Genomic DNA, 27,641 nt, shown 5'->3' on the forward strand with positions numbered 1-27,641 from the left:
ACCCCCATGGTCTCAACTTCACAGAACCGTCAGACCTTCATCCCCTCTGTCATCAGTTTCATGCGTCAGTATGGGTTTGATGGATTGGACTTTGACTGGGAGTACCCTGGGTCCAGAGGAAGCCCACCCCAGGACAAACAACTCTTCACTACTCTGGTCCAGGTGAGGAAGAGCAATTATACCCTAGGTTTACGAAGGGCAAAGTCTGTGGGAAGAAAGGAACATCAACACAAGCCAGATGGCGAGGAGGGCAAGAGCAGTAGTGAGCTGAAAAGATAACAATATGAGCATGTATGTTTGAGTATGGCTACCTGAGTATCCATCACCAGGGACGCATGATTTGCAGTCAGTGGAGAAGTAATGGTGTAGGCCAGCCATTGGGAAGGTCAGGGCAAAAATTGAATAAACTAGCCAGTGAGGAGACAACTGAGTCATCCACTCAGTCAGCCAGAGATCTGGTTTGCAGAGATAAGGGAGCCAGCCAATGAACAGGGAGATAAGGTAGACTTGTAATTACACACAAAGTCTTGGTCCAAGTTCAAGTATTTATTCAGCACATCTTACAGACCACCAGCACTGAACAGCCCAGTAAATAACTGCCCAACAATTCAAACCCAAACATCAGCCCCAGAACAAATGCACCATGTAATCATTGATGACACTGGAATGACGCTGTCACCCAGCAACCATGACGTGGACAGGAATCCATGAACTGGCCATATATCCTAGAAGCAGGCCATAACACATCTCCTCCCCCTCCCCCCAATATAACATAAAACAAAAGAACACGGAAGAAAAATAAGAAAAAAAAAGCAAAGGAATAATTTCACTTATATCATAGCATATTTACTATGCTACAACGGTCGAGCTCTAGGTCTCCTAGACGAAGGGATTTGTACCAAAACTCAACTGTGCACAGCAGGTCGACCGGCTGGGTCAGTGCTACACCCATCCACAAAATTCCTGTTGGATTTCATAAATCTATCATGACACTTTGCCAGCCTAGACATGCTCCAAACATCTCCAGAGTCCAGGACCGCAACGTTTTTCTCAACTCTGAGATTATAAAAGGACCTATGAATCTAGAGCGACCTTTTTTAGGAAACCCAGGTCTCCTGACTTGCACTCTCTCCCCACACACCAACATCTAAACTGAACCCTTTTTTTCTTATCAAACTGAGGCTTGTATCTCTCCTAGTAAGACTCTCTCTTAGTAGTCAATTCTCCATCCTTTTCCACCATTCCACCCAATCTCAACCCCGCAGGATTCAACTTATCATGAGGTTTCCTGCCTCTCAAAACAGAAAAGGTAGAGACGGATGTTACACAGTTGGGTGTGTTGCGGTGAGCCCACCACATCTCCCTAAGCATGCACTTCAAAGAGGCTTTGGTTTGCAGAGCTCTCTGAGCACAACTCTTCACTAACTTGTTCATGCTCTTCACCAAACCATTAGCTTGTAGAGAATACAGAGCAGTCTTATGATGTGCAATAGACACTTGGTTGAAAAAAAGGCACATGTCATGAGATGCAATTTGAACCCCATTGTCTGTAGTAAGATAATTTGGAATAGCTTCTCTAGAAAATTCCACAGGGAGGAACTCTATCACTGTTCTGGTATGAACCTAGGACACACACTTGGTGACAACCCATTTGGAAGTGTAATCAACCAACAACAGAACATAGCGTTAGTCATATGCCAAAAGTTCAAAGGGTCCTGCAATATCTAATCCTAGCTTGGACCATGTTTGCACAGGGATCTCCACCGGATACAAAGGAACTATGCATGTGTTCTTGCTCTTGTCATTGCTGGCACATTCCTAGCAATCCTTGACAACCTCTTATACTTGACGGTCCATTACCGGGCACCAGTACCATTCTCGAACTCTTGCTTTAGTTAGGTTACTTTCCAGGTGCCCTTCATGCGTTAAGTTAATAAGCATGTTTCTAAGATCAACCGGAGGTACTACTCCGTCTCCCCTATAGAGTCTCTCTTCAATAATGCACAATTCGTCCTTTACATTTAGGAAACCCTTTAAGGAATCAGGCACATCTTTATCCTCAGGCCAACCTTTAACAATGAAATTTTTCGGCAAGTCCAAACTATTGTCATTCTTGCAGGCCACAGACCACTCTTAAGATTTGACTGCAGATTCACAAACCCATGCACCAGGGATTTCTCCACTTCATCCCCACTATGATCTAGGTGCAATCTTGATAAGCAATCTGCAGCCATGTTCTTAACACCAGGCACATATTCCACCGAGAAATTGAACTCAGACAACCCTTCCATCCATCTCTTAATTCGAGGTGATACATTTTCCACCTCTCAGCATGTAAATACTTGACACAATGGCCGGTGATCAGATTTGATTATAATCGGGATTCCCCACAAAAAAAAACGTATAATGCCGAATGACCCAAAACACAGCCAGTGCTTCCCACTCAATCACGGAATAGCTTTTCTCTGCCCCTCTGAGAGAACGAGAAGCAAAAGCTATTACCTTAGGCTCACCATCCACAACCTGGGAAAGGACAGCACATAAACCACGCATACAGGCATCTGTTGACAGTACAGTCTTTTTGCATACATCAAAATGCCCAAGAGTAGGCATTTTAGAAATAGCATCCTTGATGCTCTTGAAAGCATTGGTACACTCCTCAGACCACACAAATTTAGAATTCTTCTTCAATAGTAACCTTAAAGGTGGAGACAAATCAGCAAAATTGGGAATAAACTTTGAACAAAATTCAGCCAACCGCAAGAAAGAATGCACTTGGTCTCTGTTTTGTGGAGTGGGTGCCTTCACAATTCTTTCAGCCAAGTTCAATTTAGGGCTTATCCCCTTACCCAAAATTTTGTGTCCAGGGTAATTCCCTGAAGTCACTCAAAATATGCACTTTTCCTTCTTTAGTACTAGGCCAGCTTCTTGAAACCGCTCCTGTTGATCTCTGCCGTAAACCATGATATCGTCTTGAAAAATCAGAACCTTGTGCACCCCCTCCAAAACCCTCCTCATGACCCTCTGGAAACAAACAGCCGCAGAGGCTAACCCAAAAGGCATCCAGATGAACCTATAGGCGTCTAAAAGGGTCACAAATGATGTGAGATGCCTGGAGACTGGGATGGAGCTAAACAGATGGTAGGCAGAGGATAGATCCATGACACTGAACAATTTAGCATCCTTAATCAAAGCTAGCTTCTCTGATGTATTTGGCAGAGGCTGCCTGTCCACCCAAATGTGTTTGTTTAGACACCTCAAGTCCACACACATCCTGGTCTGTTTGACCCCATCCTTAAATGCCAAAACAATCAGGGCCAACCACTCAGAACATTCGATCTCCTCAATCACCCCCGCCTTCAGAAGTTTCTTTAATTCTTGCTCCAAGGGTTCCATCATTGCTTACAAAAGGTTGAACGCTTTCTTTCAAAACAATCTTATGCTCAAAATTCTTCAACAAATCTAACCCATCACTAAAAACTCTAGGAACCTGTGAATGAACTTCCTCAGGTAATTCTCCTGTAGAAAGCAACAAAAACTTTTGTGGACCATTCGGATTAAACGTTATACCTAAATCTCTCTGATGTCTCCATCCTAATAAATTGTCACCTCTCTTGGCAACATAGATTTGTCCTACTGTTTCTCTCTAAAAATTGTATCTTCATCACAGCAAATCCAAGTACATCAATTTTGACACCTCCATACCTCACTGGACTGATATCCGATGAAGACAATTCAATCGCCTTCTTACCAAACACTGCCTCCCAGTTATTATCTCCAACCATGGTGTACGGTGAAACCGAATCAGCAAGGACCGACAGTTGCTCACCTCCAATTGCAATTTCACACTCAGGCATCTCTAACTTGTCACTGTCTACCACTCCATCATCTCTCACACTCGGCACAATTTTCCTTTCTCCCTCCACACAATGTACAGTCTGACCTTTGGCACCAACAACGCGACACACCCTTGCATTATGCCCCTTCTTGCCACATTTACATGTAGCAAATCTTGCATAAAAACCAGGGCTATTAGACAGGTGTCCTTCACTACTGCACCTAAAGCACTTGAAACCACTATGTCCTCGTCCAGAAACAACGCTGCCCTCACTAACGACCTTCTTACTAGTATCACCTTTACCTAGTTTATCAAATTCTCCCACCTTGCCACCATCTTTGTTAATTTCTTGAACCGCACTTTCTTCAGCTATAACATCCTTACTCTTCTCATCTCTCATATCCCATCTTCATCGCCAATAATAAGTACTGGTCCAAGTTCAAGTATTTATTCAGCACAGCTTACAGACCACCAGCCCTGAACAGCCCAGTAAATAACTGCCCAACAATTCAAACCCAAATGCATTCGGTAATCATTGATGACACTGTAATGAAACTGTCGCCCAGCAACCATGACATGGGCAGGAATCCATTAACTGGGCATAGATACTGGAAGCAGGCCATAACAGGTAGCCAACTACCAAGCAGATAAAAAGGTCACCAGGCAATTCTTGGGTGCACAAGGGTGCCAGCCAGTTGTTACCGATACTAGTGCCACATCCAGCCAGCGGGACATGAAGTACCATTCAGCAACAGGGAGACATTTGCACAAAGCTTCCAATAGACAGACAAGGGTTCCACCTGCTACGTGAGAGACTAGGGGCAAGTGGAGTGATAGTGATGTCAGTCAGACAGCAACAAAAGCACCAGACAGCCCTTTCTGTCTTGGTGACTAGTGGAATCTAGGCCTCAGTTTTAAAGACAAGGGTCGCGGAGACACTAGGAAAGAGTGCCATACAATGGTTGAGGAGACTGGAAGCATGCCATGCTGCCGGAGGCTGGGGGAGTGGGCACTAGGCAGCCAACTGAGGACGGATGCTCCAAGCAGACATCAGGATGACTGGGTGTGGAAGGGCTTCTCCAGGATGCTGCAGAGGAGACTAGAGGTGCTAACCTGGTGAGTCATCAAGAACACTAGTGATCAAGGGGGCAAATAAGGGAGCCAACCTGGAAATAATAGTTTCAGGAAGGCAATGGGAATGCTAGAACATCTACCACCCGAGGGTGGAATAACTTAACCTCTGGCATGCAAAATATTTGGTTAGTGGCTCTGTAGGCTGCAATACCATTTTAAAGAATATTGCTGTCTGCAGATAATCTCTTAAATCTGATCTAGAAAGGATATTTAGATTATTGTTTAACTTTTTATAACTTTCTACTCCACTTTTTTTAAAGTCTGGAAACAAGCCGAGTGCACATAAAACAAAAATGTAGACTCTACAAATATTGTTTACATTCTAACAAAAAAGCTCTTACAAAGCTTAAAATATGAAAAAAGTGTTTTATTAACTTCTCTCAATTCAATAAGGTTATCTTAAAAATTGATATGCAACTTAGCTCATCCAACTGCTGCAGGGCTAGCATTCCTGCCTGCGACACTCTATGGAGAACTGACCTATTCTTATGTACAGAGTTTGAAATAATTCTTGAGGTTTCTGAGTAGCTACTGTTACCCCTTCTTTGCATCTTGATTCCTCTGCCTTTCCCAATGTTTTGATTTTCTTTTCCACTTTGATGGTGGTGTTCATTGTTTCCAAAGCAAAGTCCATTAGATCCTTGTTTAATGAATATTGTACTGACACCATAGCTCTGATCCTCAGGAAACTTTGGACATTTCCAGGGACATGGGCATGGTGTCTTGTTCCCTTTTCCCTGATGAGATGTTGAAAGCAGGTGTAAATCCTTAGTTCTTGACCTATGTGGAGTTGTCTTTCCTGCTGGAGAGGCTTGTACTCTAGAACAAAGAAGCCCTTCTGTAAGGGATCATTTTAACAAAGACTGTATATTGTGCTAGAAGATATCTTTTCAACTAGTAATTGCCCAGGCTGTCTGGAGGGAGGTATTTTTGATGAATTTACTCATAAATGCTAGAGTAGCCATTCCCTCCATTATAAACTCGATTTTCAATTTCTTCCTTTCTTTATAGAAAAATACAGGCAGCCTTTGAGCAGGAGGCAAGTCAGAGCAACAAGCCCCGGCTCACGGTCACAGCTGCTGTGGCAGCAGGCATCTCCAATATCCAGGCTGGGTATCGGATCCCTCAGCTCTCGGCGTGAGTACAGTCTTCTTTCTGGGGATGGGTTTAATAATGTTGCATGCAGGAGCTCCAATAATCATTACACATTAAAATGTGAAAGTTTAATGTTTAGAAGGTTGGTCTTAATGCTCACAGTCTGTGTGCATTCTGGCAGTAAATGATATGGGCAAGAAGAGTAGGCTGCCACATGACAGGCATCTAATAGGAAATCCAAACACTAAAGAACAACCTGATCTGCTGGTGCATCAGGATAGTACAACCACAGGAAATATAACTGTATCTGCCACTTGTCCTGTAAATTCTGTACAGTGCCCTTACGATATAGTACAGCAGCCTATTTACGCGTATGCCTTTTCCGGCAGGGCTCTGGACTACATCCATGTGATGACCTACGATTTGCACGGATCCTGGGAGGGATACACATGGGAGAACAGCCCCTTGTACACCAATCCTTCTGCTACTGGGGCAAACGCTTACTTGAATGTCGTAAGTATAGTGACAGACCAAAAGTGATGACATGCTGTTTAGTCATCGGCTGATATTTTCAATTAATCTTTGTCAAGTGGCCAGTTTGAGAGACTCTCAAAGTATGTATGAATTTGTTATGAAATTTTGTGCACTACTCACAAAGAGTTTAACTTGAAAACAACTAATATCTTTGTGGGATTACGTCATGAACTACTGGCTGAACAATGGTGCGCCAGCTTTTAAACTCATTGTTGGATTTCCCACCTATGGACACACTTTTATTCTGAGCAATCCATCCAACAATGGCATCGCAGCTCCAACATCTGGAGCTGGTCCTGCGGGGCCGTACACCAGACAAGCTGGGTTCTGGGCCTACTATGAGGTACATGTACTTTGACACATTTGCTAGAGCAGAGTTTTCAGTTTGAAAATTAACTGGGTTTTGAAGCTCTGGCATGTCTATTTGTTATATTAATTTATTAATTATTAATTATTAATTATTTGTCTTGTGTAAGTGTTTATACTAATCAACTTGTTTGTTTTAACAAGAGAGAATTACACGTGGGAACGCATAAGTGTGCTGTTTAATAATAATGTGCGTGTTTACATGTTTAAAGATTGCTGTGTGCTGTTTATTTTAAGCACAAAACGCTTTTCGAATTAATGCTTTCCTATGTTGCAAGAGCTAGATAATTACATACACATAAGGGTATTAGTGGGGTTAACACTGTTCAATCACTATGCTGTGGTAACGTTGTTTTTGTCTCTTTTAATTAAGATGGTCTATTGTGGCCTATTGTGGCCTAAGTAAAGATGGCCGACATGTAGAGCCTGGCCTCGAGTAGAAAACTGTGACGAGAGAGAGCCTTGCTGAATATGGTCCTGAAGTCAGCTGACCACAGTCCTTGCTTTGCCTGGTTAAAACTTTCCGTGAGGACAGCAGCAGTTTTGGGCGATCTCCAAATGAAATGAAACGTCCTTGGCAGCTTTGGGAAACAAAGGAGCTTTAAAGAAAGACTCTGAACTATGATCTCATTGCCGAGGAGATGTGGAAACTACAAGATACAGTTGGTTCCTGTTCCGTTATGTTTATTTTGTGATTTTTCCTGAGCGGAGATTTTCAAATGTAGCGATGCTACATCCTTTCCTTCTCGCTTTGCTCAGAGGTTCGACGGAAGAAGTCAATACAAAATGTGTCTTTCCTTTGTTTAATTCGCTATAAGAATTGTTAGCCTAGAGAGGGTTTTTGCCACTTGCCATTTGCCTTTTGCCGCGTTCCGAATCTGCGTTGGTGAGGATCGTTGCTGAGAGGACTTCGTCTTGAGAGACTTTATCGAGAGACTTGTCCTGACCCGTTCTGACATTTAGCTAGAATAGGTAACTATGAGAAAAATGATTTATTCTGATTAATTTCTTTGACTCATTTTAGATAAAGCAATATAATTTTGAATATGGTGTTGGTTATTATTTCTTGTCAATTATTGAGTATTATATTTTGATTATTATTGTATAGATTGTTTAGATTATGTTTAAGGGCAGTCACAATAACTAGATCTTATCGACCTCGATATAGATGCAGGGTGTTTAGGGGTTTTTCTTTCCGGAGAGATTGATCATGCCTGAAAACTCAGTACTAGTACAATATATTGATGACCTACTTGTGGCATCAAAGACACGTGAAGCTTGTGAAGTAGATACCATAGCTTTACTGAATCATCTGGCAGATGGAGGGTTAAAGGTATCTCCAGCCAAATTGCAATTTTGCAAGAAAGAGGTGCATTATCTTGGACACAATATTGAAAAAGGTCTGAGAAAAGTGACTGATGACAGAATCAGAATCATCAGGGAAATGAAAGCCCCAAAGACCCAGAGGGAAGTGAGAATGTTCCTGGGTATGGTGGGTTATTGTCGTCAGTGGATAATTAATTTTTCGCTGATAGTAAAGCCACTGATTAAACTGACAAAAAGTGAGATGACAGACCCATTGGAACTAGATGGAGAACAAATGGCAGCATTTGAAGAGCTCAAAAATAGAATGTGTGAGACTCCAGCTTTGGGTATGCCTGACTACGAGAAGGAGTTTGAATTGTACTGCAGTGAGAGAAATGGATGTGCACTTTCAGTGTTAATTCAGAAGCATGGATTACTGAGAAGGCCTATTGCGTACTTCTCATCGACACTTGACCCTGTAGCTGTGGGTTTACCAGGTTGTCTGAAATCTGTGGCTGCAACATGCAGGAGTCTGGAACAGAGTGAGGGAATCATAATGGGATATCCTGTAAGGGTATTCGTACCTCACAATGTGGCAATTCTTTTGACAAGAAGCAGAACTCAGTACATGTCACATAGTCGGCTGACTAAATATGAGAAAGTGATTCTAGGCGCATCGAATGTGACTCTTGAGAGATGTGTAAATGTGAATCCAGCGACACTTTTGCCGGATATTGAAAATGTGGGTGTGAAGACAGAAGATGATCACGATTGTTTGGATGTGCTTGATTACTGTACAAAACCGAGACCAGACATAAGGGATCTTCCCTTGCATGAGAGTGATCATGTGTTGTTTGTGGATGGTTCATGCCTGAGAAATGATGATGGTGTGCTATGTGCAGCATATGCGGTGTGAGGTTATGGAAGCATCACCATTGAAAGGAGTGAAATCTGCACAAGTTGCTGAATTGGTGGCATTGACAAGAGCTTGTGAAATTGGGAAAGATTTGAGGACGACTGTGATGACTGATAGTCAGTATGGATTTGGAGTTGTGCATGATTTTGGCCAGCTTTGGCTACAAAGAGGTTTCTTGACATCGAGTGGAACTCCAATAAAGAATGCTGAAGTGATTGGGAAATTACTTGAGGCGATACAGCTGCCTAAGAAGTTAGCAGTTGTAAAGTGTGCTGCCCATGGACCAGGAGAGGATTTTGTAACGGTTGGAAACCGTTATGCCAATGACATTGCTCAATACTGTGCGAAGTACAATCAGTCTATTAATCGGGAACGAGAGGGTGAAATGTCTTTTTGCTCTGTGATGTTTACTAATGTCTTAGAGACATGGGATGAAGTGAAGCAGTTGCAGGATGAGGCAGGAGAGGAAGAGAAAAAAGATTGGATTAAGGCAGGTTGTGCCCCGAGAGAGACAGACCATGTTCGGGTCTATAGGGATGGCAGACCAGTAATGCCAAACTCCATTTTGTCGTCAATGGCAAGAATGTATCATGGCCAGGGACATTTGGGGAGGGATGCGATGATCAGGTCTTTTAAACAGACTTGGTACAATGCAAAGTTTAGGACAATTGCAGAGAGCATCTGTCAAAGGTGTTTGATTTGTCAGCAATTTAACACTGGGAAAAAGACAGTGGTGAGTCTGGGAACAATAGGCAGAGAAGGAGGTCCTTTTACAAGAATGCAGATTGATTTCATTGAAATGCCCCAAGTGAACAGACTGAGGTATGTTCTAGTGGTAGTTTGTTTGTTTTCAAGATGGGTTGAGGCCTATCCGACTAGGAGAAATGATGGAATAACAGTGGCAAAGTTACTGTTAAGGGAATTGATTCCTAGGTACGGGTTTCCAGTAACGATTGAGTCTGATAGAGGTGGACACTTCTATAATGAACTCATGAGTTTGATTTGTGAAGCATTAAGCATTAAGCATACAGCAGAAGCTACATTGTGCATACAGACCAGAGGCTTCTGGTGTGGTTGAGCAGATAAACGGCACAATCAAGAACAGGATTGGTAAAATGTGCTTAGCCACTGGAATGAAATGGCCCGACGTCTTGCCTCTAGTGCTAATGACTATTAGATCTACTCCAGATAGAACTACTGGTTTAAGTCCGCACGAAATAATCATGGGACGTGCAATGCCTCATGCATTTGTACCTGTCAATAAGTTGATGACAATAACTGATGACATGATTTTGGATTACTGTAAAGGCCTGGCTGACGCAGTTCATTCTGTGTTTCACCAGGTTGGAGAAGAAGCTACCACACTTGAGAAGGAGCAAGCCCATGATCTGAGTCCAGGAGACTGGGTGAGGATTAAGGTGCACAGAAGAAGAAATTGCTTGGTTCCAAGGTGGGGAAGGCCGAGACAAGTCATTCTGACTACAACAACTGCAGTAAAGTGTGCTGGTGTGAAAAACTAGATACATGCAAGTCATACTCTGAGAGTTCCAAACCCAAAAGAGGGAACTGGTAAAGAGTACTTTGAAGAATCGGATTCCAGTGATGATGAAGATACAGAACAACTGAGAAAAGAAGCAGAAAAGGCTTCAGGAGAACCATTGGGAGTCTCAGAAAGGAGATCAGATTCTGTAAGAGAGCCTGAAATTTCAAAAAGCAGTGAAGAAAAAAAGAAAAGAAAAGAGCAATTCCACAGAGATTACTCCTGAATCAGAAGAGGAGGAGACTGAAGAACCACTTGAGATTATACCTGAAGAAGCAGGGTCAGAAGAAGATAGAGAGGGACAGATTGCGGAAGACCCCCGAGGAGGTGTAGGGAACATTCTTGACAAGCTAGGTGAAGGGACAAGTAGACAGCAAGAAGATTGCGTGTCGGAGACCCGAGGAGGGACAGGAGTAGGGAAGTCTCAAACAGTGGTGAAAGAAACTGTGGAGAAAAAGAAAACTGCTAGAAAACGAAAACAGAAGGCACTTGAAACAGAATTGGATGAGAGTGAGAATGAACAAACAGAGGGTCGAGTTCTGAGAAAGAGAACTTGGATTGGAGAAAGAAATAATAAAGAAATTAGGCCGAAAAAGGTGATAAGAGGAGATCGTTGGCCTAACAACAGAGTAAAGAGATTGAGATACAGAATAATAAGAGCAAATACATCAAAAGCTGAACAAGTGAATGAAGTATCGAGTCAAAATGAAGTAAAAAGAAAGGAGCAAGAAGAATCAAGAGAACCTGAGGAAATAAAAAGAATAAGAAGACCCAACCAAAAGTACAGATCACCGGAATGGTCTTATGTGGCACTGTCTGAAGAAGGAGAAGAAGAAACAGTGACTCGAGATAATCCGGAGGGGATCTTGAGAAAAGTGGTTGAGGAAAAGGAAGAATCTGTTGGAATCTTAAAAGTTATCCTGACTGACATTGGAGAAGAGTCAGATGATGTACAAGATGTTGTTGATGATCTGATACAATTTGATGTTACTGAAGAAGAAGGAGTGAAAACTGATGAATATCCAAATTGAGTGAACTGAGAAATCACTTGGAGAAAAAAGTGAAAGGAGAAAGTCTGAAATTCAGTTGTCTGAAGTAATCCAAAGTTGGGAAATTACAGTAGTGGAGTAGTAGAGGCTAAGTCAAAAGACAAAGTCAAAGTAGTAAAATGGCTAACATAGAGAATAATCAAAGTAGATGTGCCTTCTTAAGAAGATGGTGTAGAATGTGCTGCTGCTGTACTGGATTATTAATGCTACTATGGGGAGTTTTAGTTTTATTAGTTACTTTTAAAGTTACATTTGAGATGCATACAGAAAATATGACAGATATAGAGAAGAATTCGCAAAAAGTAGTTCCGACTAGAATTAGTAATACTTACATACACAAAGATAGGTCAATTAATAATTTTTCTAGTAATGTTTTTTCGAAGTTGTTATACGAATATGTGAAAACAATGGAAGTTAGGGATTGCTACGTTTGTATGCAATTACCTGCATCCGTTTCAGAGGGTGTTACTTATCATCATTTGCCAGCTACATATGGTATTTCATGTAGTATATTAAGTAGTGTTTTCTATTTGTTAGGGAAGATAGATTATAAGATGTCTAACAGAGATAGTATTTTTGGGCATTTGCCAATGAACAAAGAGCTGAATCCAGCTAAAGAAGCTAACACTTTTGGTGAAATTTTTATTGAAGAGAAAGGATTAACATTAGATTACATTTTTAAGAATAATTTAACTTGCAGTCTGAAAGAAGAGGAGAAAGCTTTCCTGGATATGGTAGAGGAAAGGAGATTGAACATGCATGAGAAAGCAGGGAAACATGAAGTAAGTGAGACAATTTGGGACATTGAGATGGGAAAAGAATTGAGAAATGGGGCTAGTCCAACTTTAGCTCTAGATGCACCACAGAAGGGTAAGCTATGCATTACAAGGAGGAAATCCCAATATGATACATATTTTGTTGGGACTAGTGAGTGCCATGATACATACTTCATTGCAACAGGTTGGGGTTTCAGAGGTGGAGAAGATACAGTTTTCCCAGGAGTGTACTATGTTTGTGGGAACAAGGCTTATTACAAGTTGCCTGACCATTGGTATGGCACGTGTTATGTGGGCCTGGTCTTTCCAAAGATTTTCCATATAGATAAAATAAGAGATGTAGAACATATTAATTTACTAATGCGTTTCAAGAGAGAAACCTGGTCTGAAATTGTGGGTGATATTTTTGGGGTTTTAATTCCAGCAGTGGGAATTTCTTTAAATGCTTATGGAATTCGGAAACTGTCAACAGTGGTGGATCGCTTATCGACAAATACCGCTGGAGGGTTTCTTTTAGTGAATACGGAATTAAGTGCCGTACGTGCCATGTCAATGCAAAATCGACTTGCCCTTGATATTCTATTGGCCAAGGAGGGTGGAGTTTGTGGAATGCTGAAAGTTCAACATTGTTGCACTTACATTCCAGACGAAAGCAAAGACCTGAAGGTCTATATCAAAAATATTACTGATTTGCATGAAGAATTAGTACCACTTGAAGCTGAGAGTTTATGGACTAAAATAGCTAATAAGGTGATAGCTGTTAAAGATTTTATTGCAAAAATAGGTAGTACTATTATAGGTAGGATATTGTTTCCTTTAACTTGTATAATTGTTGCTTTATTGATACTGAGATTAGTGTGTGTGTGTTGTAAAAACAGGAGAGGGAAAAAGAAATTAAATAAAGAGAAGAAAAACAAAAGGTTGAAAAGAGAACCACAAGAAATTGAATTAGAAGAATTGAGGGAGAGTGTTTATTTGGAAACAAAGAGGGATGATGAAAGAGTGACTGGTGTGTAGTGTTGTGTAAGGAGAAAAAGACATTTCCGATTTCTCCTAAAATGGGACTAAATTTTCACTAATTTTTTTTTTTGGGTTTATTTGGTGATAAAATCACCAAAGGGGGGATTGCTAGAGCAGAGTTTTCAGTTTGAAAATTAACTGGGTTTTGAAGCTCTGGCATGTCTATTTGTTATATTAATTTATTAATTATTAATTATTAATTATTTGTCTTGTGTAAGTGTTTATACTAATCAACTCGTTTGTTTTAACAAGAGAGAATTACACGTGGGAACGCATAAGTGTGCTGTTTAATAATAATGTGCGTGTTTACATGTTTAAAGATTGCTGTGTGCTGTTTATTTTAAGCACAAAACGCTTTTCGAATTAATGCTTTCCTATGTTGCAAGAGCTAGATAATTACATACACATAAGGGTATTAGTGGGGTTAACACTGTTCAATCACTATGGTGTGGTAACGTTGTTTTTGTCTCTTTTAATTAACCCCTTCCCTGCTCATGACGGAACCGTTCCGTCATGAGCCACGGTTGCCGTGTGCTCATGACGGAACGGTTCCGTCATGACAATCCTGTCGGCGGCCGCTCCGCCTGCGCGGCGCTGTTTCCCCGCCTGTGCGGGGCGACAACGCAAATGGGCGGAGTCATGACGGAACCGTTCCGTCATGAGCACAGCTCAACTGTGGCTCATGACGGAGCGGCTCCGTCATGAGCACAGGCCCGCCGCGCTGCCCCCCTGCCCCCCCCAGCGCTGCAGCGGAATGTCCGCAGCAGCGAAGGGGTTAAGATGGTCTATTGTGGCCTATTGTGGCCTAAGTAAAGATGGCCGACATGTAGAGCCTGGCCTCGAGTAGAAAACTGTGACGAGAGAGAGCCTTGCTGAATATGGTCCTGAAGTCAGCTGACCACAGTCCTTGCTTTGCCTGGTTAAAACTTTCCGTGAGGACAGCAGCAGTTTTGGGCGATCTCCAAATGAAATGAAACGTCCTTGGCAGCTTTGGGAAACAAAGGAGCTTTAAAGAAAGACTCTGAACTATGATCTCATTGCCGAGGAGATGTGGAAACTACAAGATACAGTTGGTTCCTGTTCCGTTATGTTTATTTTGTGATTTTTCCTGAGCGGAGATTTTCAAATGTAGCGATGCTACATCCTTTCCTTCTCGCTTTGCTCAGAGGTTCGACGGAAGAAGTCAATACAAAATGTGTCTTTCCTTTGTTTAATTCACTATAAGAATTGTTAGCCTAGAGAGGGTTTTTGCCACTTGCCATTTGCCTTTTGCCGCGTTCCGAATCTGCGTTGGTGAGGATCGTTGCTGAGAGGACTTCGTCTTGAGAGACTTTATCGAGAGACTTGTCCTGACCCGTTCTGACATTTAGCTAGAATAGGTAACTATGAGAAAAATGATTTATTCTGATTAATTTCTTTGACTCATTTTAGATAAAGCAATATAATTTTGAATATGGTGTTGGTTATTATTTCTTGTCAATTATTGAGTATTATATTTTGATTATTATTGTATAGATTGTTTAGATTATGTTTAAGGGCAGTCACAATAACTAGATCTTATCGACCTCGATATAGATGCAGGGTGTTTAGGGGTTTTTCTTTCCGGAGAGATTGATCATGCCTGAAAACTCAGTACTAGTACAATATATTGATGACCTACTTGTGGCATCAAAGACACGTGAAGCTTGTGAAGTAGATACCATAGCTTTACTGAATCATCTGGCAGATGGAGGGTTAAAGGTATCTCCAGCCAAATTGCAATTTTGCAAGAAAGAGGTGCATTATCTTGGACACAATATTGAAAAAGGTCTGAGAAAAGTGACTGATGACAGAATCAGAATCATCAGGGAAATGAAAGCCCCAAAGACCCAGAGGGAAGTGAGAATGTTCCTGGGTATGGTGGGTTATTGTCGTCAGTGGATAATTAATTTTTCGCTGATAGTAAAGCCACTGATTAAACTGACAAAAAGTGAGATGACAGACCCATTGGAACTAGATGGAGAACAAATGGCAGCATTTGAAGAGCTCAAAAATAGAATGTGTGAGACTCCAGCTTTGGGTATGCCTGACTACGAGAAGGAGTTTGAATTGTACTGCAGTGAGAGAAATGGATGTGCACTTTCAGTGTTAATTCAGAAGCATGGATTACTGAGAAGGCCTATTGCGTACTTCTCATCGACACTTGACCCTGTAGCTGTGGGTTTACCAGGTTGTCTGAAATCTGTGGCTGCAACATGCAGGAGTCTGGAACAGAGTGAGGGAATCATAATGGGATATCCTGTAAGGGTATTCGTACCTCACAATGTGGCAATTCTTTTGACAAGAAGCAGAACTCAGTACATGTCACATAGTCGGCTGACTAAATATGAGAAAGTGATTCTAGGCGCATCGAATGTGACTCTTGAGAGATGTGTAAATGTGAATCCAGCGACACTTTTGCCGGATATTGAAAATGTGGGTGTGAAGACAGAAGATGATCACGATTGTTTGGATGTGCTTGATTACTGTACAAAACCGAGACCAGACATAAGGGATCTTCCCTTGCATGAGAGTGATCATGTGTTGTTTGTGGATGGTTCATGCCTGAGAAATGATGATGGTGTGCTATGTGCAGCATATGCGGTGTGAGGTTATGGAAGCATCACCATTGAAAGGAGTGAAATCTGCACAAGTTGCTGAATTGGTGGCATTGACAAGAGCTTGTGAAATTGGGAAAGATTTGAGGACGACTGTGATGACTGATAGTCAGTATGGATTTGGAGTTGTGCATGATTTTGGCCAGCTTTGGCTACAAAGAGGTTTCTTGACATCGAGTGGAACTCCAATAAAGAATGCTGAAGTGATTGGGAAATTACTTGAGGCGATACAGCTGCCTAAGAAGTTAGCAGTTGTAAAGTGTGCTGCCCATGGACCAGGAGAGGATTTTGTAACGGTTGGAAACCGTTATGCCAATGACATTGCTCAATACTGTGCGAAGTACAATCAGTCTATTAATCGGGAACGAGAGGGTGAAATGTCTTTTTGCTCTGTGATGTTTACTAATGTCTTAGAGACATGGGATGAAGTGAAGCAGTTGCAGGATGAGGCAGGAGAGGAAGAGAAAAAAGATTGGATTAAGGCAGGTTGTGCCCCGAGAGAGACAGACCATGTTCGGGTCTATAGGGATGGCAGACCAGTAATGCCAAACTCCATTTTGTCGTCAATGGCAAGAATGTATCATGGCCAGGGACATTTGGGGAGGGATGCGATGATCAGGTCTTTTAAACAGACTTGGTACAATGCAAAGTTTAGGACAATTGCAGAGAGCATCTGTCAAAGGTGTTTGATTTGTCAGCAATTTAACACTGGGAAAAAGACAGTGGTGAGTCTGGGAACAATAGGCAGAGAAGGAGGTCCTTTTACAAGAATGCAGATTGATTTCATTGAAATGCCCCAAGTGAACAGACTGAGGTATGTTCTAGTGGTAGTTTGTTTGTTTTCAAGATGGGTTGAGGCCTATCCGACTAGGAGAAATGATGGAATAACAGTGGCAAAGTTACTGTTAAGGGAATTGATTCCTAGGTACGGGTTTCCAGTAACGATTGAGTCTGATAGAGGTGGACACTTCTATAATGAACTCATGAGTTTGATTTGTGAAGCATTAAGCATTAAGCATACAGCAGAAGCTACATTGTGCATACAGACCAGAGGCTTCTGGTGTGGTTGAGCAGATAAACGGCACAATCAAGAACAGGATTGGTAAAATGTGCTTAGCCACTGGAATGAAATGGCCCGACGTCTTGCCTCTAGTGCTAATGACTATTAGATCTACTCCAGATAGAACTACTGGTTTAAGTCCGCACGAAATAATCATGGGACGTGCAATGCCTCATGCATTTGTACCTGTCAATAAGTTGATGACAATAACTGATGACATGATTTTGGATTACTGTAAAGGCCTGGCTGACGCAGTTCATTCTGTGTTTCACCAGGTTGGAGAAGAAGCTACCACACTTGAGAAGGAGCAAGCCCATGATCTGAGTCCAGGAGACTGGGTGAGGATTAAGGTGCACAGAAGAAGAAATTGCTTGGTTCCAAGGTGGGGAAGGCCGAGACAAGTCATTCTGACTACAACAACTGCAGTAAAGTGTGCTGGTGTGAAAAACTAGATACATGCAAGTCATACTCTGAGAGTTCCAAACCCAAAAGAGGGAACTGGTAAAGAGTACTTTGAAGAATCGGATTCCAGTGATGATGAAGATACAGAACAACTGAGAAAAGAAGCAGAAAAGGCTTCAGGAGAACCATTGGGAGTCTCAGAAAGGAGATCAGATTCTGTAAGAGAGCCTGAAATTTCAAAAAGCAGTGAAGAAAAAAAGAAAAGAAAAGAGCAATTCCACAGAGATTACTCCTGAATCAGAAGAGGAGGAGACTGAAGAACCACTTGAGATTATACCTGAAGAAGCAGGGTCAGAAGAAGATAGAGAGGGACAGATTGCGGAAGACCCCCGAGGAGGTGTAGGGAACATTCTTGACAAGCTAGGTGAAGGGACAAGTAGACAGCAAGAAGATTGCGTGTCGGAGACCCGAGGAGGGACAGGAGTAGGGAAGTCTCAAACAGTGGTGAAAGAAACTGTGGAGAAAAAGAAAACTGCTAGAAAACGAAAACAGAAGGCACTTGAAACAGAATTGGATGAGAGTGAGAATGAACAAACAGAGGGTCGAGTTCTGAGAAAGAGAACTTGGATTGGAGAAAGAAATAATAAAGAAATTAGGCCGAAAAAGGTGATAAGAGGAGATCGTTGGCCTAACAACAGAGTAAAGAGATTGAGATACAGAATAATAAGAGCAAATACATCAAAAGCTGAACAAGTGAATGAAGTATCGAGTCAAAATGAAGTAAAAAGAAAGGAGCAAGAAGAATCAAGAGAACCTGAGGAAATAAAAAGAATAAGAAGACCCAACCAAAAGTACAGATCACCGGAATGGTCTTATGTGGCACTGTCTGAAGAAGGAGAAGAAGAAACAGTGACTCGAGATAATCCGGAGGGGATCTTGAGAAAAGTGGTTGAGGAAAAGGAAGAATCTGTTGGAATCTTAAAAGTTATCCTGACTGACATTGGAGAAGAGTCAGATGATGTACAAGATGTTGTTGATGATCTGATACAATTTGATGTTACTGAAGAAGAAGGAGTGAAAACTGATGAATATCCAAATTGAGTGAACTGAGAAATCACTTGGAGAAAAAAGTGAAAGGAGAAAGTCTGAAATTCAGTTGTCTGAAGTAATCCAAAGTTGGGAAATTACAGTAGTGGAGTAGTAGAGGCTAAGTCAAAAGACAAAGTCAAAGTAGTAAAATGGCTAACATAGAGAATAATCAAAGTAGATGTGCCTTCTTAAGAAGATGGTGTAGAATGTGCTGCTGCTGTACTGGATTATTAATGCTACTATGGGGAGTTTTAGTTTTATTAGTTACTTTTAAAGTTACATTTGAGATGCATACAGAAAATATGACAGATATAGAGAAGAATTCGCAAAAAGTAGTTCCGACTAGAATTAGTAATACTTACATACACAAAGATAGGTCAATTAATAATTTTTCTAGTAATGTTTTTTCGAAGTTGTTATACGAATATGTGAAAACAATGGAAGTTAGGGATTGCTACGTTTGTATGCAATTACCTGCATCCGTTTCAGAGGGTGTTACTTATCATCATTTGCCAGCTACATATGGTATTTCATGTAGTATATTAAGTAGTGTTTTCTATTTGTTAGGGAAGATAGATTATAAGATGTCTAACAGAGATAGTATTTTTGGGCATTTGCCAATGAACAAAGAGCTGAATCCAGCTAAAGAAGCTAACACTTTTGGTGAAATTTTTATTGAAGAGAAAGGATTAACATTAGATTACATTTTTAAGAATAATTTAACTTGCAGTCTGAAAGAAGAGGAGAAAGCTTTCCTGGATATGGTAGAGGAAAGGAGATTGAACATGCATGAGAAAGCAGGGAAACATGAAGTAAGTGAGACAATTTGGGACATTGAGATGGGAAAAGAATTGAGAAATGGGGCTAGTCCAACTTTAGCTCTAGATGCACCACAGAAGGGTAAGCTATGCATTACAAGGAGGAAATCCCAATATGATACATATTTTGTTGGGACTAGTGAGTGCCATGATACATACTTCATTGCAACAGGTTGGGGTTTCAGAGGTGGAGAAGATACAGTTTTCCCAGGAGTGTACTATGTTTGTGGGAACAAGGCTTATTACAAGTTGCCTGACCATTGGTATGGCACGTGTTATGTGGGCCTGGTCTTTCCAAAGATTTTCCATATAGATAAAATAAGAGATGTAGAACATATTAATTTACTAATGCGTTTCAAGAGAGAAACCTGGTCTGAAATTGTGGGTGATATTTTTGGGGTTTTAATTCCAGCAGTGGGAATTTCTTTAAATGCTTATGGAATTCGGAAACTGTCAACAGTGGTGGATCGCTTATCGACAAATACCGCTGGAGGGTTTCTTTTAGTGAATACGGAATTAAGTGCCGTACGTGCCATGTCAATGCAAAATCGACTTGCCCTTGATATTCTATTGGCCAAGGAGGGTGGAGTTTGTGGAATGCTGAAAGTTCAACATTGTTGCACTTACATTCCAGACGAAAGCAAAGACCTGAAGGTCTATATCAAAAATATTACTGATTTGCATGAAGAATTAGTACCACTTGAAGCTGAGAGTTTATGGACTAAAATAGCTAATAAGGTGATAGCTGTTAAAGATTTTATTGCAAAAATAGGTAGTACTATTATAGGTAGGATATTGTTTCCTTTAACTTGTATAATTGTTGCTTTATTGATACTGAGATTAGTGTGTGTGTGTTGTAAAAACAGGAGAGGGAAAAAGAAATTAAATAAAGAGAAGAAAAACAAAAGGTTGAAAAGAGAACCACAAGAAATTGAATTAGAAGAATTGAGGGAGAGTGTTTATTTGGAAACAAAGAGGGATGATGAAAGAGTGACTGGTGTGTAGTGTTGTGTAAGGAGAAAAAGACATTTCCGATTTCTCCTAAAATGGGACTAAATTTTCACTAATTTTTTTTTTTGGGTTTATTTGGTGATAAAATCACCAAAGGGGGGATTGCTAGAGCAGAGTTTTCAGTTTGAAAATTAACTGGGTTTTGAAGCTCTGGCATGTCTATTTGTTATATTAATTTATTAATTATTAATTATTAATTATTTGTCTTGTGTAAGTGTTTATACTAATCAACTCGTTTGTTTTAACAAGAGAGAATTACACGTGGGAACGCATAAGTGTGCTGTTTAATAATAATGTGCGTGTTTACATGTTTAAAGATTGCTGTGTGCTGTTTATTTTAAGCACAAAACGCTTTTCGAATTAATGCTTTCCTATGTTGCAAGAGCTAGATAATTACATACACATAAGGGTATTAGTGGGGTTAACACTGTTCAATCACTATGGTGTGGTAACGTTGTTTTTGTCTCTTTTAATTAACCCCTTCCCTGCTCATGACGGAACCGTTCCGTCATGAGCCACGGTTGCCGTGTGCTCATGACGGAACGGTTCCGTCATGACAATCCTGTCGGCGGCCGCTCCGCCTGCGCGGCGCTGTTTCCCCGCCTGTGCGGGGCGACAACGCAAATGGGCGGAGTCATGACGGAACCGTTCCGTCATGAGCACAGCTCAACTGTGGCTCATGACGGAGCGGCTCCGTCATGAGCACAGGCCCGCCGCGCTGCCCCCCTGCCCCCCCCAGCGCTGCAGCGGAATGTCCGCAGCAGCGAAGGGGTTAAGATGGTCTATTGTGGCCTATTGTGGCCTAAGTAAAGATGGCCGACATGTAGAGCCTGGCCTCGAGTAGAAAACTGTGACGAGAGAGAGCCTTGCTGAATATGGTCCTGAAGTCAGCTGACCACAGTCCTTGCTTTGCCTGGTTAAAACTTTCCGTGAGGACAGCAGCAGTTTTGGGCGATCTCCAAATGAAATGAAACGTCCTTGGCAGCTTTGGGAAACAAAGGAGCTTTAAAGAAAGACTCTGAACTATGATCTCATTGCCGAGGAGATGTGGAAACTACAAGATACAGTTGGTTCCTGTTCCGTTATGTTTATTTTGTGATTTTTCCTGAGCGGAGATTTTCAAATGTAGCGATGCTACATCCTTTCCTTCTCGCTTTGCTCAGAGGTTCGACGGAAGAAGTCAATACAAAATGTGTCTTTCCTTTGTTTAATTCACTATAAGAATTGTTAGCCTAGAGAGGGTTTTTGCCACTTGCCATTTGCCTTTTGCCGCGTTCCGAATCTGCGTTGGTGAGGATCGTTGCTGAGAGGACTTCGTCTTGAGAGACTTTATCGAGAGACTTGTCCTGACCCGTTCTGACATTTAGCTAGAATAGGTAACTATGAGAAAAATGATTTATTCTGATTAATTTCTTTGACTCATTTTAGATAAAGCAATATAATTTTGAATATGGTGTTGGTTATTATTTCTTGTCAATTATTGAGTATTATATTTTGATTATTATTGTATAGATTGTTTAGATTATGTTTAAGGGCAGTCACAATAACTAGATCTTATCGACCTCGATATAGATGCAGGGTGTTTAGGAGTTTTTCTTTCCACAGGTTATTGCTGGTAGAGTATTTGAGCGTATGTTAGTGAAATGGGCCCTAGTGTATGAAGAATGTATGTGCGTGTAACTGTGAGATTACTCTATCCGTGGAAGTAGGGATATTATATACACCCTGATCTCTATCACATTCATTGACTTTGGTGTTATTTCTGGCCAGTACATTATACCACTCAAAACAAAAATAAAATTAATGAACATTTCATACAACCTCTAATCTTTACAGATCTGCACGTTCCAGAAGAATGGAGCTACTGATAACTAGTCATCTGCTGAAGAGGTCCCCTACGCATACCAGGGCAACCAGTGGCTTGGATATGACAATGTGAAGAGTTTCACGCTCAAGGTATTCTATACAGATTGGCCTGTTCCATCATATTTTGCAAAGGCTGGAGGCAACAAAAATTTACTGATGTTTATAGCAGTAAGTTGCATCTAATCCTTACAGGCTGAGTGGCTGATGAAGAACAATCTGGCTGGTGCATTGGTGTGGGCCCTTGACCTGGACGACTTTACTGGCACATTCTGCAACCAGGGCAAGTTTCCTCTGATCACTGTGCTGAAGACTACTCTTGGAGTACAAGCTTCAGGTGAGGATTGATCATACATTTGAAGGACATCTTCCTGTTTTCTTTTTTCTCAGTTGTCATCCTTTATGCAACTGAGCGCTTAATGAGGATTTCAGTTTATTCATGTATTATACATACAATGACTGGGCACAGTATTGTAAAAAGAGGATTAATGGTAAGGTTTTACAAGACATTTCTAGCTGGGAATTTCCTATACGTTGTAAATAGCAGTACATAATGAAGTTGAATCTAGCCGGAGTTTACCACCAGTAGCGTTTCTCCTGTACAGTGTCTCCCACCCTCACCGACTAAGGGTTTATTCTGTTTTGTTGGTATTGAAAAACCAGTGCACTCCAACCTAGACAAACTGACACTGCCAACAAAATGATTTTTATAATTTAGTACAAATAATACCAAATGTTGTGTAAGACACAGAGATCATTGTAATGAATGTATTTAACCAGTTAAATCACTTTAGAGTTTAATAAATGCAAGACTACCGTCCTATTTGGAGTGTACCACCATGTGTACACTCTAAATAGGACGGATGGCAACTCTGTCAAACTCTACATAGCACCCTAATCATGTAATACAACTGAGAGCATTAAAGTGTAAAGTAATAGAAACTGAATACCTGTCTCAGAAACTCCTAGCATCTAGGTTCAGAATAATAGGGTTGCTTTACAGAGCTGGGAGGGTCTATAGGTGTGTAAAACCTCATGTGCTTAATAAAGATTTTTGACTAGGGAATGAATGAGGTCTCTGCTTATCCTGGATCCAGATTGTCCTTATTCCAAAGAAACACAGCTTATTACTGTAGATATGGTGTGAAGCAGGGACAACGGATGGTTTCCTCCTTCCGTGGTTGCCCACATTCAGACAGCATATGCCTGCCTGACTCATAAAGGGGTCATTAAGAAGGTCCATACGATCTGTGCAAAAGCTGGGGTTGTGAAAGTGATATTAATAGCTTTATTAATGCTGAATGCATGCAAACATTTTTTAACACTATGGGTGGAGACAATGTAGAATTTGAGTTTCATAATGCAAACATGGTACACATGGGAGCAAACATTAGTAGAAAGGTGAGGTTGTGTTAAAGGCACATCTGGCCTGGCTTCGGTAACCAGGGGCTTGGCAGACTTGATGGATATGATGGTCAGTTTCCTTCATAGTATTCTGCCTGTGTCTGGATGTGTTTCTACGGATGTATGACATTACAACGCGTGTCATTACAACGCGTGCAGTTACATCGCATGCGTTACAACGCATGCGATGTTACAACGCTATGCCATTACAGCGCAAGTCTTTACATCGACTTGCACTAGATGGCGTGCTAACATTAGAAAAGTGTAATTTACTATTCCAACTCCAGTCCACGTAACAGTAGGGAAGGTGTTGGAATAGTAAACTACACTATTTGTAATGTTAGCACGCCATCTAGCGCAAGTCGATGTAAAGACTTGCGATGTAATGGCATTGCGTTGTAACATCGCATGCGTTGTAACGCATGCGATGTAAAAGCTGCGCGTGGTAAAAACCGCGTTGTAATGGCTGTTCCCCGTTTCTACAGTGCTTGTGCCTCACTTCTTGGAATGAAGCAAGGTCTATCTGCAGCCCCTTATTTCCGTGCCCCGCTGAGGATTCATAATTGTGGGCTCTTCATATTCCTTTTGTCTGCCCTTTCTTTCCGGTAAGACCATGTGTTCTCAAAACCATGCTACCTGTTGCATTTCACCCCCACAAGATGCTAAGGAAATTATATGGCACAGGTCCACATTATGGTCATGCCATACAGAACCAATTAACAGAATTTAAACAAGCATTTGCAATGCAATAGGTCTTGCATTTGCGAGACTTTAATCTGTTGGCATTGTAAATGACAATGCCTTTCATTTATCCGTTTTGAAAACCAACAAATAAATAAAAGGCATTGTCATTTACAATGTCAATAGCTTAAACTCTCGCAAATGCGAGACCTGCTAATGGAAGGGAGGGAGAGGAATGAACAAAAACAGATGTGGGAAGGAAGGGGCTAGTTGGAAAAGGCCTTCTAATTGTAATGCTATCCTATTGGGGTAAGAAGGGGAAGCTGCGAAAAATTGACAATTTTTATCCTGGTTTGGGAGGCATTATAGCTTGTGCTTTTTGCAATAGCAGTATTTTAAATCCTGGTCAGTATTATAAATATACCTTTTCCCTAGTTTTTTAGCAGCTGGGGGTGCAACGAAGGGCACATGACTGTGCGAACACAGATGTGCCACTTTCGATTTATGCTGACATCAATAAAGGGAAGCATAGTTATTTTTGTTCAGAAGGAGAGAACGAAATTTATATCCAACTGCCCTGGGAAGGTCCTGGCAAAAATGTGCTTGGTTGAGTTAATTTACACGTGATGGAAAGCAGGAAGAATGTTCCCGAACATAGTCTAGAAAAAAAAAAACTTTTGTCACCGAGCAAACGGTAATTTTCGAATTAGGCTTTTATGTCCAACTTAGAAGCGTGTTAGTAAAGAAAAAACATCTTATGTCTTAATCCTCTGTTTCCATAGTAACACTTAAGCAGTAGGATGCATTTCGGAGAACTAATGTGGCATGTCTACTACAATCAGCGAAGAAGGCTTAACTAAGAAGTAACTGTACCATTTGCGAGTCTATGAAAGTAAGTTGATATTTTAAAGATATATGTAACAAAACCAATACTCACATGCATCGAGTGCCGGCAGCCACACAACTCTTTCTGGTGTTGTGTGCTGCTGATTAGCTGCTGCAGGGAAAGGAGGGGAGGCGGACAGGTTGGAGCTCGACACAGCGGCTGATTATTATGGCTGGAAGAGGCTTTTGCCGCTGGTGAAGGCGTGGGAGGAGCGTCAAATGGGCAGCCTATTTTGGGTGGGTGGAGGGGGAGCAGATGAAGCTGCAAATAAAATTAAAGCGCGGGCTTTTAAAATCAGCACCACGCTAATGCAAATTTGAGCATTTAAAAAAAAAATGGAGGTTGCCGAGCAATAGTGAAAAAAGCGCATTTACATTTAAGCATTTTTAGGTGGCAGCAATTTTTTTAAAAAGCGATTCGCCCAGTACGTGTGTAGCTGCCAGTGGCCATGTTAAAACAAGGCACTCACATACGCAAATGCTGCTGTTATTTCAAACGGGAGTGAACTGCGAGCAGCAACCTCGGAGCAAAAGGTGGTGGTGGAGGAGGCTCTAGTGTTCTGACGGGGTCAGGCTGCAAATAACATTTAAGCATGGCGCTTGTTGTGAAATCGGCGCCGCATTGATTTATATTTGAGCATTTTTAGGTGGAACAGCAATTGGAAAAAAAGCGCAGCACTCGGAAATAAAATCAAAGCATGGCGCTTGTAAAATCGGCTCCGCATTCATTTACATTTGAGTATTTCTAGGTGGAGCAGCAATCTTAAAACAAGTCCGGTCAGACTCCTTGATTAGTAAAACTGTTTCCCACGATACCTACCGCTAGCAGTGAACGGGAGGGGCCGAGGGTGTAGAAATATCCAACAGTGTGGGGATCTGCCATGCTGAGAGAGTCCACAGGTTTAACACCCGGGGCCCGAACCAAGATCCTTGTGACTGAACCAATGCCCCGGGCTCAGGTATTAGCACCAATACTGGGAGGCAAAGTGCTAGCTTCACAAGCACTGGCTTCGCAATCACAAGCAGGAAGTGTTTGGAAAAAAACATACATTTCCAATCTGTGCATGGCAGCCTGGGAGGCAGGCACCATGGTCATTAAAAAATAACAACAACAAAACATGAAACTGGGCATTGGGCTGGACGCCGCGGTGACAGAATAACGTTCCCAATCTGCATGGCGGCCAGTGAAACCGGCGTTATGGTTATTAAAAAACAAACAAGATAAATACATTGCATGAATGTGTTTTGCAATGAAAGCGCGTTCAGGCACAAAGAAACAACGTGCCATGGGTGCGAGCAGCACTGCACTGCAGAGCTGCGGCCAGACCGAGCACCATGAAATAAGTGATTGTACTGGGCAAATCGCTTAATCTCCCTGTGCCTTTTGAATAATTAATGTGTCCTTAACTGGTGACCTTCGGGTGAACTCACAGCAACATCGTGGGTACGCAGCAACACTACTGCTCTACCTCTTAAGTTTTACCTAGACTGTGTGTAATCAGTTATAAACGCGCCCGCAAGCCAGAAATCACCTGTGAAGCTAGTAAATCACCGCAAGCTGTTAACACTGCTCTGCCTTGTGCGCACCAGCACCCGCCCCCCACCGCGGCATCAAACCTGAACAAGCCCGGCGGAGCGTGGTGCGCGCGCGCTTGGGGGCGGGGGAGCGGACCCTTTGAAGTGCTCCCAAAAGGCGGATTGCATGGCGGCACGATGCGCGTGATTGTGCGCGTGCTAGCAAGGCAATCCGCTTTTTGGGAGCACTTTTCAAACCCGCTCTCTATAGTCTCGCTAGGCGAGACCTAAAAAGAAGCATTCATAATTAATTAAGTGGACATTTAAGTAGGCCGCAACATCAGATTCTTGGGCTAATTTAGCAGACCATGTTTGACTAGAATTGGATTGCAGAGTATTTCCCCTCATTGGTACCTTTTGTCCATGCCCTTTTAGGCTGAATCTCCCCTGCAGTCCCAGTCACAGCAGCTCCAGCCCCCAGTGGTGGTGGAGGCAGCAGCGGAGGCAGCAGCGGTGGAAGCCGCTCTGGTGGCAGTGGATTCTGTGCTGGTAAAGCCAACGGCCCCTACCCGAACCCAACACAGAAGAACGGCTTCTACAACTGCTTGAATGGAAATACCTATCAACAGGCGTGCCAGACCGGCTTGGTCTTTGATGCCAGCTGTTCCTGCTGCAACTGGCCACAATGCAAGTCACACTACTGA

The 27,641-nt window shown here is 41.8% G+C and overlaps 1 pseudogene across 1 annotated transcript; it reads left to right on the top strand.

The window, feature by feature from the left end:
- Positions 1–27,641, top strand: LOC146870814 (acidic mammalian chitinase-like; annotated as a pseudogene). Its single transcript, XR_014978845.1, has 8 exons — positions 1–162; positions 3,671–3,679; positions 5,994–6,109; positions 6,457–6,579; positions 6,758–6,944; positions 22,426–22,545; positions 22,648–22,789; positions 27,373–27,641. The product of XR_014978845.1 is annotated as an acidic mammalian chitinase-like (transcript).

Source organism: Triturus cristatus, chromosome 1_1 (assembly GCF_964204655.1).
Source record: "Triturus cristatus chromosome 1_1, aTriCri1.1, whole genome shotgun sequence".
In the NCBI taxonomy this organism is placed as follows: Eukaryota; Metazoa; Chordata; class Amphibia; order Caudata; family Salamandridae; genus Triturus; species Triturus cristatus.